General features: G+C 42.4%; 1 protein-coding gene across 2 annotated transcripts in view; it reads right to left on the reverse strand.

Moving 5' to 3' along the window:
- The window catches only part of LOC146203355 (zinc finger protein 341-like), a 54937-nt gene that overhangs the window by 24806 nt on the left and 17254 nt on the right, over nucleotides 1–12877 (reverse strand). The gene's annotated exons all lie outside the window — the stretch shown is intronic.

Raw genomic sequence — 12877 nt, forward strand, 5'->3', positions numbered from 1 at the left:
AGAACAGTGTGCCAAATTTTTGTGTATTTCCTGCAAAAGCCACCTTCTTCAAGGTATAGATCATGTTTACAAACAAAGAAGGCGCATGCGGACGCTGCATCAACTATGGGGTGATATGAAGTCTTAGTGCCCAGGAATACATGGAAATGAAAAGCAGTATTCTAATGTCACATATGTCCCTTGGTTAAGAGTAGCCATGAACATCCTAGAACAGACTGTGGAAGTAAAAAACGCTGTTTCGAAGGCAAAGTGCTTTTAAATAGCCATGAAACGAACAGGGGTATGAGCCAGGAGCGCAACTTATAGAAACACACGTAAGCAAAACTTTCCAAAATATTTTTGTCCTTCCACACACTAACCTAATAGGCAGCCATTCGTAAAAAGTTAGTGAGGAATTAGAAGAGTGCGATAAAAACATGCAACAATATTTCAAAGGCAATCTACCTTCAAGACAGCCTAATAAATGTGTGTTGGAAAGCCAGAAATATGCACAAAAGGCTCACCATCCACTGGGCATTTCTTCGAACCATGCAAGCTTCTTATGTAGCCTCACAAGCTTACACATATGCTAAATTCGCCTACTAATACTGTCACACAAATTATACAGCCTCGATAGCACTGCATTCAAAAATCAGTTCTCAAACACCATGGCAATAGAATGAAAATGAACCGCGAACTGTATAGCAGATGATGGCGCAGACAATATCCACGGCTGCTACAGGTTCCGGTTTCTGTGAGGGCTATCCCTTTTTGTAAAGATGGTGGTGGATGCCTGTTACTGTGCGCATTTTATTTATAATTTGTCAAGCTGTCTGAGTATTGTTTCCAATGTCAATCTTTGCCCTGTTCCAACAATAATATTAGCAAGATAATGTAGTGTGTGCAACATCATGTCATACTACAGAAACTAGCGATTCAGAGAGTCACCCAGTGAACAGTGAGCCTTTTGTAGACTGTATGACTGCATTCACAACGTAATCTTAAATCTGCATCTGCTGAAATAAAACAGTTAGCATACAAAACATTTGTACACCCAAAGTTGCATCATCCATCTGGCATCCATGGCAATCCTATCTCACTATCGAATCGGAATCAATTCAAAACCGTGCAGCTCGGTTCGTCACTTCATGTTGCTCATGAATATCCAGTTTCCCCTCCTTCAAGCAGTCCCTTCGTCTCTCAACACTCGAATCATGCCGTGTCATTTCCCGCCTATGTTTATTTCATACATTTTATCATAATACAAAATCACGCCCCTACTTGATAGCTGCTCCACTAAGAACATCTTTCCGCCTCAGCCACGATAACCCGATAGCACATATAAGAGGCCACATGTCTGCTTATAACAGCTCATTCTTTCCTAATGTAATAGTACTCTGGAATTCGCTGCCTAAGGACATCACTTCATGCACTGATCATAAAACATTCCACTAAAAATTAAAAGCTGATCTCACTTAGATATCGACTGTTTCGTGTACCTATCAAGAATATTTATTTTATAGTGCTGTATGATCCTCTGCTGAACTCTTACATGTATACCGTAATTCTCATGTGTCGCACTTTGCAGTGCCTTTTTCTTTTACTTTTCTCTGCGAGCTTTATTTCCATGTTTTCCGACATTTCCAAAACTTCATGTCCCCCCTTATATAATGCCTTCGGGCTCTTAAGGAATCCATAAATGAAACTGGTCAAGTGAAAAGTTTTTCTTTCGAAATTTTACAGCATACTTTGTCACACGCTTTCTCAAAACACTTCACGCATGTTCCTAAATGGTTGCCTGTGTGGGCACTGTGCAGAGCTCTCCATGGGCTCGGGCCACTCATAAACTATCTGCGTCAGGCCCTGGCCAGAATGTACTTGTTTCAGGCGGGCCGAGGTGGGCTCCTCCATCTACAGTACACACAACTTTTGCTAAAAGGTGAATATAGCCATGGTGCGCTAGGCATCTCGAATGCACAACAGTAAATGCTTTCCTGCGTCCTATCAGTGCGAGAGCATCCAAGTTTTCCCCCACATTGATCCACCAATCCTCCATGCACCTTTGCCGTGAATGGGTCATTGTTAACTGTTAATGACTGAACAGAAGGGTTGCTCGTGGAATATTTAATTTCGGCTTTTGCATCTCCCATCTCAGCAAGACCAGCGTAGATATTTAGGTATCCATCTCAAGGTTCGCGCTACACTGTCGCCTCTCGTTCTGTCTCTCGGTGGAAGCGGGAGAGAATCTAGTCAAAGCACCTACGGTGCTTGATTGCCCCTTGTTTCTTGCCCTAGACAACACAGTGGTGGCACCCTGTCGACGCCATAAAAGATGCAAGTAAAAGCACACGTGACAGGCACACAGTGAATGCTATGAGCGCACCGAGTACTTAGCCACAGAATCAAACATTGCTCGGAGTTTCATCTAACGCAGTTTTGGAGAATCAAGGAAGCAGCGGACTCATAACCTGCTCTTTCTGCTGAGAAAAGCATCAGTCATGCAACCTCCAATTAGAGCAGAAAAAGAGACTTCACTGCTGCCGGATTGATAACATAGGAGCGTCGCTCATGCCTTAAGCCATCACAATGCAAACTTGTTCATTAAGCATAATTCAAATGATAATTCCATATATGTGCTGTGCCTCTAAATATTCAATAAATTTGACATCTTAAATGTGACAGCTCAACATTTAAATGTCTTAAATCATCTAAAATAATTTATTTCTGCATCGCCGCTTCAACTGCATAAACAGGCACTTTCAGTGTCGGGCTGGGCCTTAAGTCTGTGATGTAAGGCTCAGGTCGAGCTTGGGCTTGGAATTTCAGCCTGTACACACCTCTAGTACTGTGTGAAAGGAGAAAACTATTTCGGCAAGTGTTTCTTTACAAGTGTCAATGAGTAGCATTCCTGATTCATACCCGCATACACTTCACATCATATTAAAGATACTCCAACCTCGAAATGATGTTTTCTGCCTTCACATTCTGTTTAGGATGTTCATGGTTGCTACCAGGGGGCAGCAGAAAGTTAGGTGGGCAGATGAAGTTAAAAAGTTCACAGAGGTCAAGTGGATGCAGCTAGCACAGGACCAGGTTAAGTGGAGGAGTATGGGAGAGGCCTTCGCTCTGCAGCGAGTATAGTCTGGCTGATGATGATGATGATTGCTCCGTACTAAGGGACGTAAGTGCACTGAAATTAGAGAACTGCTTTGAAAGCTTCTCTTTCACTGTATTCCTATGAATGTTAAGCTTACTTTTCACCCCCAGTTGGCCAAGCCTAGCGAAAGCAACGCCCCCACAACTTGCTTACATTACAAAGCAGTGTTGGCCTATGCACCTTTTCAATAATTGGTCGCTGGGCGCTGTTATAATGCTCGCTGGACTGCATTTTGAGAAGAAAAGCCGGTTCCACTGTGGCTTCCATCGTGCTAATGACAAGTGCAAAATGCAGTCCAACGAGCAATATAGCCGCGCCCAGCAAGCAGTCACTGAAAAGGTGTATACCTATCCTCACGAGACTTCAATAGATTTTCAAAATGAACAGTGCTTGTTACACCACCAAGCAAGTTCTGTTTGGCACAAATGAGCGATGGGTATACAATGCTAACGCAAAGCACAATTCAGGTTTGATGCACAGCAAAAATCTGTGCATCAAATTTTATAAAGCTCTAAAATCCATGCCAATAAATTCATCAGGACTGGATGCATGAAAACTAGGAAATACAGGAAATTAAATTTAGTCTAGTGACTTCATTAGGACACCTCAGAAAACTGCTGCTATATGTTGCAGCACTTGAGTAACCAGCACCTCTAACTTATGTTCCAGTTTGATGGAATTAATACACTACCAACACGTTAGCCCTTCCGAGGCCTCCAGTGCTTACGATAGTAAGTACATTAGGGCAGTTGTTGAAAATGGCCCTTTAGTTTCTAAAGGAAAGCTAATGTTTCTTTTTATTTTTTCCGAAAAATTAAGCCAAATTTGCATTTGATAAATTTTTTGCTCTTGAACATGAGCACTGCATAAACTCCATAAATCTATATGCAAAGCATCAGTACCTCTGCACTAACGTATGAAATGTCCTACTGACGAAAACTGCAATCATGAACTGTTTTTGATGGTCAGAAGCTCTTGAAATTTCTCTGCATGTTCTTGAGCTTCTGTAATTGCCATATAACGCAACATATATGGCCAACAGCAGTGGCAATGCTGACTTAAAGAAAAGTGATGCCACAACATTTTTGCATGCCACAAGTTGATTGGTACTTAATGTTTTTCAGAGCTTTTGTGCTAATTAAATGTAAGTAATAAGCCTACATAAGGCAGTAGCTAAACAAATGGCCTCAAAACAGGAACAGGAATGCCAAGGTTAGAATGCACCTTAAATGCAAGATAGACCCTAATGGAATGGCACTGACTGCAGCATCCAGCCACGTTTCCAATTTTTCAAGCAAAAGTATTAAGACTTCATTGAAAAGCTAAATATAGGGCGTACAACAGTGGAGTCGATGTCACACTGTGGAATATCAGGTTTGGAAAGCCAGGAAAGAAGAGCGGTGAGTTAGAGAAGAGTGAAAACCTGGCAGGATGCATGCGCTCAATATGAGAGTGGAGCTTACGCCAGTTTCTACGGAAGTGGAAGTGGCCATCACATGGCCCAGTACACAGTACTGCGTCAACCATGGTGGCAGCAACATCAAAGGAGACCAGCTACTCGCAAGTAATTAGTGTCATGATGTTCGCATCATGCGCAAAGATTTGCGCAAAGATTATTATGCGACGTGTTACAAAGAATTACACCAACTGCAGCACCAGCCGTGGAGGAGCAGCTGCTCGCGAACAGTAGGTTGTGTTGGATCATAGCAAAATAATAATTCAATGGCACTAATGTAGTGTCTTTTGCTTCTTGTTCTTGTGTGCTGATGTTATGGATGCTCTTGCCTCAAATGCTGTCATGACCAGAAGATGATAACCAACGAGGGAAAGCTCTAGCGTGACCACTATGTTTAGCAGTACAGCGCGGCCACAAGAGAGGCTGCTACTTCAGATAAGCGCAAACAAAATGTGGCTTCCCCTGCGAAGGGTTACAGACGCTGCTGCAAAAAGTGCTCTGTCCTATTAACTTCGTTTCTTTATGTACTTGTCTGTCTGAGATAAAACCCGGTATCGTGTAATGCTAGCAGGTTCGACATGACGGCGGACACATAACAAAACCAACAATCACAAAAGGAAGCTGAATATTTATACACACGCACAGATCTAATTCATGCTGGTGTTGGCGTATTGGGGTTTTTGGCACATAAGTGACTAAGACTATCATGCGCCAAGAACAAGGTTGTTTGTCTTTTCTTTTTGGATGTGATTAACACATTTTTAAATTGTTATAGCTTGTTAAGGATCATTGCTTCTTTTAGGAACCCGAAAATGTGAGAAATTTCAACAATTGAATCTTCTCCCAAAAGCAGCCTAGAATGAAAAGGGATCTGTTCAGTGTAAAACGGTGCAAAATATTTGTCTTAATTTCTCTAGTTTGGTGCATGAGAGTAGAATGTGATTTGTTGTTAGTTCACCTCCACACCCTTCACATAAAGGTTTGTCTTCTTTTTTAAGAATGAAGCCATGTGTTAGGTGCGTGTGCCCGATTCGAAGCCGACATAAAATGACTTCAACCAGACGTTTTTGGTGACTGCACGATGCCCATTTTTCAATGAATGGTTTAACAAAGTGTAATTTATTGTTTATTTCATTGTTCCATGAAACCTGCCATTTTGATCTCAGTTTTCTCTTTATCAGCTTCATAACATCTCTATGTGGCATGCTGACTAGTTGTACTTCATCATTACAGGCTGCTGCGGCACATGTGTCAGCTCTCTCGTTGCCGCGGATTCCAACACGGCTTGGTAACCAGCAAAACTTAATTGACTGCCCCTGTGTTTCTGCATTTACTATATTGTGTATTATGTCTCCAATTAAAGGCTCCGTAGCGTTTCTGTGATGCAGTGCTGTGATTACACTCAGAGAATCTGTATAAATGATGCTGTTTCCAATACTTTTCTGTAATATATCTTCTACAGCCACAGAAATGGCATGACACTCAGCTGTGAAAACCGATGAACACTCAGGCAACCATACTACTTTCTCCCATTTACCTTGTATTACAGCACTTCCAGTGCAATGCGCTGTCTCAGAACCATCTGTATAGAATTCTGTATATTCTTTGTACTTTTCATTTAGTGCCAAAAACTTTTGTACTATGTGTTCGTGCGGTGTTTGTTTCTTTTGAAAAAAGGGTTAATGTGAAGTCGCACACAGAGAGTAAATGGTACCAGGGTGGCAGAGGGTCTGGTTTCCGGGCAATATTTGGAAGTGAATCCAGTATGTTTAATTCCTGGCATGCCTGTTCAAAACGGAGGATTAGTAGTTTGATTGCTCTGGGTTTGTTGTTAAAGAGGGTTCTAGATGAGCAGCTTGCGACTATCGGGTGACATAGGTGTTTCAGTACATATGCACATGTAAGCATTGTTTTTCTGTCTTTAAGGGGCGGTTCATTTGTTTCAACATAAAGGCTTTTTAGTGGGGATGTCCTATATGCGCCAGTTGAGAGGCGCAATCCCGTGTTGTTTACTGGATCCAAGCGTTTGAGATACGATGGTCTCGCTGAACCATACACAATGCTTCCATAATCTAGGGTAGAGCGTATTATAGATCGATAAATATGTAGAAGGCATGTCCTGTCGGAACCCCAGTGTTTTCTTGAGAATACTTTAAGTATCTTTAATGATTGAGAAGCTTTCTTTTTGAGGGCATTTATGTGGGGTAAAAATGTCAACTTTTTATCACAGGTAATTCCCAGAAATTTATGTTCATTTTTTAACAGTAGTACGGTTTTCTTTAAGTGTAAGGTTGGGGCAGTATGCAAGCCTCATTTTAGAGTGAACAGAACAGCTACTGATTTCTGTGGAGAGAATTGGAACCCATTTTTATCTGCCCATGTGGCTAGTCTATTTATGGTTAGTTGTACTTGCTGCTCACACGTGATTATGTTGGAGGACGTACATGCAATCTGCAGATCATCAACATAAAGCGAGTACATAATGGATTTTGGGATTTCTCTGGTTATTGAATTATGTTTTACAACAAAAAAAGTAGTACTTAAAATGCACCCTTGGGGAACTCCGTTCTCTAGAATAAAGCTCCTCGAAAGGGTTGAGCCTAGGCGTACTTTAAATGAACGGTTTGATAGGAAATCATTTAGACAGTTTAATATCCGGCCTCGAATACCTAGATATACTAGGTCACGTAAAATGCCAAATCTCCAGGTTGTATCATATGCTTTTTCCATGTCGAAAAAGACGGCCAGACAGTGTTGTTTATGTATAAATGCTTCTCGGACAGCATTTTCAAGTCTGAGAAGATGGTCTGTCGTTGAGCACGCTTTTTTAAAACCACACTGATGAATGTTTAGAAGTTTACGTGATTCTAAAATAAAGGTTAACCTAATGTTCAAAACACTTTCGAAAGATTTAGCAAAGCAACTCATGAGGGCTATAGGCCGATAGCTATTAGGGGAGTTTAGCGGCTTTCCGGGTTTGGGAAATGGGACTATAACAGCTGTTTTCCAAGCTTCTGGTAGTTTTCCTGACATGAATATTTTGTTAAAAAATTTTAAAAGTGCATGTACAGCAGGATCGGAAAGATGAGCCAGCATTTCATAATGTATTCTGTCAGGTCCTGGGGCAGTTTGTTTTCCGGCAGACAGTACTCTATTGATTTCATGGGCAGTAATTGGGCTTTTATAAGGTTCATTTGTGCAACCAGTTATTGGAAGTCTGTATTTTTCAGCAATGTTTTTGTGTTTTAGAAATGACTGCGTGTAGTGGGAAGAACTAGAAACTGCTGCAAAGTGTTCGCCTAATATGTTTGCATACCTGGTGCTGTTAAAAGTGGAAATGTGAATGGTGAGAAGCTGCCATTTAGCTTCTGCACCTGTCACCACATTTTTTTCAATGTAGTTAAGCTATTTATAGATGATACATAACTTTTCCATGAGTTTTTCTCGGCATTTCGCCGAATGTATCATGCTTTTGCCTTTGCTTTCTTGAAATGTATTAAGTTTTCATAAGTTGGGTACCTCCTGAAAATTTCCCATGTTTATTTTGCTTCTTTTTTGCTTCCCTGCATTCTTTATTATACCAAACTTTGTGGTTGCACCTTACTATACCGGAAGACTGTGGGATGGCAATTTGTGCTGCAGAGAGAATACAATTTGTGAATTTCTCGTTCAATTCATCAACACAAGAGCCTCTGAATATATTTCATGCAAATTAGCTTTTTCTTTAAAAGTTTCCCAATCTGCCAAATGCAGCTTCCAACATTGCAGTTTCGTTGGTATGACAGCAGGTGATGATGATAGATTTATAAAAACTGGCAAGTGATCCACTCCCGTATGGGTTATCTAAAACATGCCATGTAAAATCAGTAAAAACAGATGGTGAACTGAATGACAGGTCTAAAACGCTCATTTTCCCAGATGATGCAGAGCAGTATGTGGGTTTACCAGAATTCAGCAAACAAATGTTACTGGAAAGTATGAAATCCTCTAAAATTTCACCTCTGCAGTCCATATTTTCACTACCCCAAAAATGTGAATGTGCGTTAAAATCACCAACTACCAAATATGGTTCTAGTAGTTGGCTTAAGAGGTCTTCTAATTCTTGCAAAGTTATTTTGAGGTGTGGTGGTAAATATATAGTGCATACTGTAATGGTCTTGTATGTAAGGAGGGTGGCTGCTACAGCTTCGAACTTCGTTTTTCGTTTAACTTCACGCGCACAACGCTTCTTTACACAACGATAGCTACTCCTCCTGAGAGCCTGTTTGTCTGCTCTTGGTCATGGCGGAAGACATTTTTTCAGTAAACTAGTATGCTTCGGGCCTAAGTTTGTTTCCTGTAAGCACAGGGCTACAGGGGAAAACGATGCTAAAATGTCTTTAATGGCGGGTAAATTTTTTAACATTCCTCTGCAATTCCAATGAATTAGGAATGCCATTTTTGAATGAAAGGACAAATCAGGTTACTTCAGGCCCTGTGATTCAGGCCTTGTCTTTATTTGCGCGATCCAAGGAGTTTCCCATTGCGTTGTCAGGGACACTGGACGTGGGTGCATGCTGCACGTGGACATTTTCATTTGACCTCGCCTCTGGGCAGAGGTCTTGGGGCCCGCAGACCCTGAAGGCCGCGTGGCCTGCTTTGAGGGCAGTGGCGCAGCAAGAGCTGCTTTCACTTGGGGCAAGGATGGCTCTGCTACAACTCCACTGTTTGTGGTCTGAGCTGGTGCCGAAGGCTGGTGTGATGCATCGCCCCGTATCAGCACACCAGCAAAGTCTGTTTTCGGGGTTAGAGAGAACTTCTTTGCAGTTTCAATGCATTTTCTAGCTTCTTGGAAAGATATGTTTTCTGTTGTCTTTAATGTAATTATTTCTTTCTCTTTCTTCCATGATGGACAGAACCTAGAGTAAGCAGGGTGTTCCCTTCCACAGTTCGTGCAGCATGGTGCTGCTGTACATAACTCAGAAGTGAGTTCTTTTGCAGAGCATTTCGCACAGGTGTGTTGACCATGACAACTTTGGGATCCGTGGCCAAATATCTGGCACTTAAAGAAACGGCGAGGGTTTGGGATATATGGACGCACTGTTATCTTTGTATATCCTACAGAAATAGATTCAGGGAGCGTTGAACAGGTGAATGTCAGGACAAGATGCTTGGTTGGTATTTCTTTGTTTTCTTTTCTTATTTTGATCCTCTGGACTTTTATCACGTTTTGGTTGGCAAGTCCATCCTGCATTTCTTCTTCGGTGAGTACCATGAAATCAATATCAGAGATCACTCCGCGGACAGTATTTAGTGACCTATGGGGTGTAATGGATACTTGAATGTCCCTAAATGACTTGATGTTTGGAAGTTTCAACACTTGGTTTTTGTCATTTAGCTCTAGGATCAAGTCACCGCTAGCAAGTTTTGTGGCCTTGTAACAGGGACCAATGACATCTTTGAGGCACTTTGCGACAATGAATGGGGAAATTTTTCTTGCTTTTCTAGCACTTCACTGTGAACAATGTGGTATTTCGGGAATACCTCTTTTGTTTTGGAGTAAAACTCGGCAGTCACATCGGTCCGCCCTGGTTTCGAAGGGCGATCATGTTTAGAAAACAAAGGAGCCATAAAAAGAAATATTCTGTGCGGCCACGGTGGCAGCCATCCACCACGGAGCCCAACTAGGGAACGAGACAAGAACTTCGATATGAGCCATGCCTACGACAGCCGTGCACCGTGACTATAACCATATCCTCCTGAGACCCGGCTATGGGGATTTGTCCAATATATTGGACACTAAGTAATCAAACAGTACTCCTATGCCAAGGCATTCATCCTCATAAAACCCTGCAGTCCAATATATTGGACACCTGCTAGCGCCATCTATTTATGCGAAAGCGTTTGACTGCGTAGATCACAGCAGATTGTGGCAAGCTCTCCAAGAGATGGGAGTTCCAATTCACCTCATCTGTCTCCTCAGGAACCTTTATGAAGGGCAAGAGGCCACAGTCAGAACTGGGCATGACCTTACTGATTGGTTTCCGATTGAGAAAGGAGTGAGGCAAGGCTGCATACTGTCGCCCTGCCTATTTAACCTATATGCAGAGTGCATCATGAGGAAGGCCGGTCTGGACGAGTCTTCAGCTGGAGTGAAGATTGCTGGAAAACGTATCAACAACCTTAGATATGCGGATGATACCACTTTAATGGCAGAAAGTGAAGTGGAACTCAAGAGACTTCTGATGCGCGTACAAGAAGAGAGTGAGAAGTTTGGGCTTAAACTGAACATTAAAAAGACGAAGATCATGGCGTCTTGCCCTATCAAGTCCTGGAGCATCAATGGACAAGACGTGGAAGCTGTGATAGATTTTCTGTTCTTGGGCGCCAAGATTACCTCGGAAGGAGACTGCAGCCATGAAATTAGGAGACGCCTGCTTCTGGGAAAGAGAGCAATGGTTAGCCTTGACCGCCTAGTAAAGAGCAGAGACATTAGTCTACCAACCAAGATCCGTATAACCCGTGCTATGGTCTTTCCAGTTGTGATGTATGGATGCGAGAGTTGGACTGTGAAAAAGGCTGACCGCCGAAGAATTGACGCGTTTGAATTGTGGTGCTGGCGAAGACTCTTAAGAGTTCCTTGGACTGCCAGAAGATCAAATCAGTCGATATTGTCGACCATAAACCCTGACTGCTCATTGGAGGGTCAAATTCTAAAGTTAAAGCTCAGCTACTTTGGTCATCTGATGAGAAGAGAGGAGTCGCTGGAGAAAGATTTGATGTTGGGAAAGGTTGAGGGTCGCCGGAGAAGGGGTAGGCAGCGAACGCGATGGTTAGATGGCATTCTCGAGGCATTGCAGATGAAGCTATGTGATGTTAAGAAGATAGTGAGAGACCGGAAAGCGTGGCGTGACATGGTCCATAGGGTCACGAAGAGTCGGACACGACTGAACGCCTGAACTGAACTGAGCGCCATCTATGCAACATAGATGAAAACACATCGTTCAAGTTCCCGCCAAAACTTTTCAAAATGGTGTCTTTCAGCAGCGCGGCGTTTTGTGGCACCTGTCGGCTAAGTAAGTACTGTTTCCCGTAGTTCTACCTACTTTCAGAGCATATCTTTGATTTTATATTAAAGGTAATACAACAGCGAATGCGCAGAATAAGAAATTTAAAGTGTTCAAGCGCTTAGTTTTATTCATGCGTCTTTTGATTTCGCGTGTCCACTGTGTTGGACGCTGGGACTCAACCCGGTCATTTTGAGCGCGCTTTTGCCATGGCCTTGTTATGAATAGCAGACGAGTATTGTTGGTATTCAGCGGCTTGCGGATGAAATCGCCTCTCTTTGTTGTATAGCTGACCGGCCTCGCGTGTCTGATGAGACAGCTGACGCAATTTTATAATTTTATAATTTATAATTATAATTAAAAATTAAAATTTATGAATTATAACATTATAAATTATAAATTAAATTTTTATAATTTCATAATATAAAACAATGTTCTTTTGTACCAAATGCCGGCTCTTCTTCTGCATCACAAAGGACAGAAGATGTTTTGAAATTGCTTATAGAAAGTGAATAAGCGAGCGAAAGTTTCTTTTTTTTTTTTTTTTTGAGCAGAGGAAGGCTCGCTTTACGTTCTTTTTCACCACTTTACCTTTGAAGTAATTAAAAAAATTGCACACGAGTTTGAGAGCAATACCTGCGGCGTGTAAATACATGCGCGCTTGGTGAAAAAAGAACGGGTAGAATCCCAGTGTCCAATATATTGGACATCGCACTGAGCCGATACTATCAGGGCTATTGAAGAAAGGTTTATCACTTTTCACCTTCATAACCATACTGACTTATTCTGAAAGTTAAAGAAAAATCTGTGCACCCAATGCATTCCCGGTCTCAGGAGGATATATGGCAGAACTCACGGTAGTTTTGCCACACGAGGTTAACCCTTGCCGCCAGGAAGAAGGAAAAACCAAGAAGAAAGGAGAAGACAGGACAGTTTTAAGAAAGGAGATAGGAAAGTAAAAGACGGAGGGGAGGACAGGAAAAGGCGACTGCCGGTTTCCCCCGAGTGGGTCAGCCCGGAGGTGCCGTCTACGTGAAGCTGGGGCCAAAGTGGTGTGTTGCCTCCGCCGAGGGGCCTTAAAGGTCCGAACACTCGGCATCGGCTCAACCACCAGGATCCCCTTTTCCCCGGACACGGCAATGCCACGCACGGCTAAGCATGGGTGCTCGGGGTCTGTGGTATCGCACAAAACACACAAACACCTGCTTTAACAGGTGCCCCGTGCGGGGTCTCTAATTC

Source organism: Amblyomma maculatum, chromosome 1 (genome assembly GCF_055883805.1).
Source record: "Amblyomma maculatum isolate TAMU_Amacu chromosome 1, ASM5588380v1, whole genome shotgun sequence".
NCBI lineage: Eukaryota > Metazoa > Arthropoda > Arachnida > Ixodida > Ixodidae > Amblyomma > Amblyomma maculatum.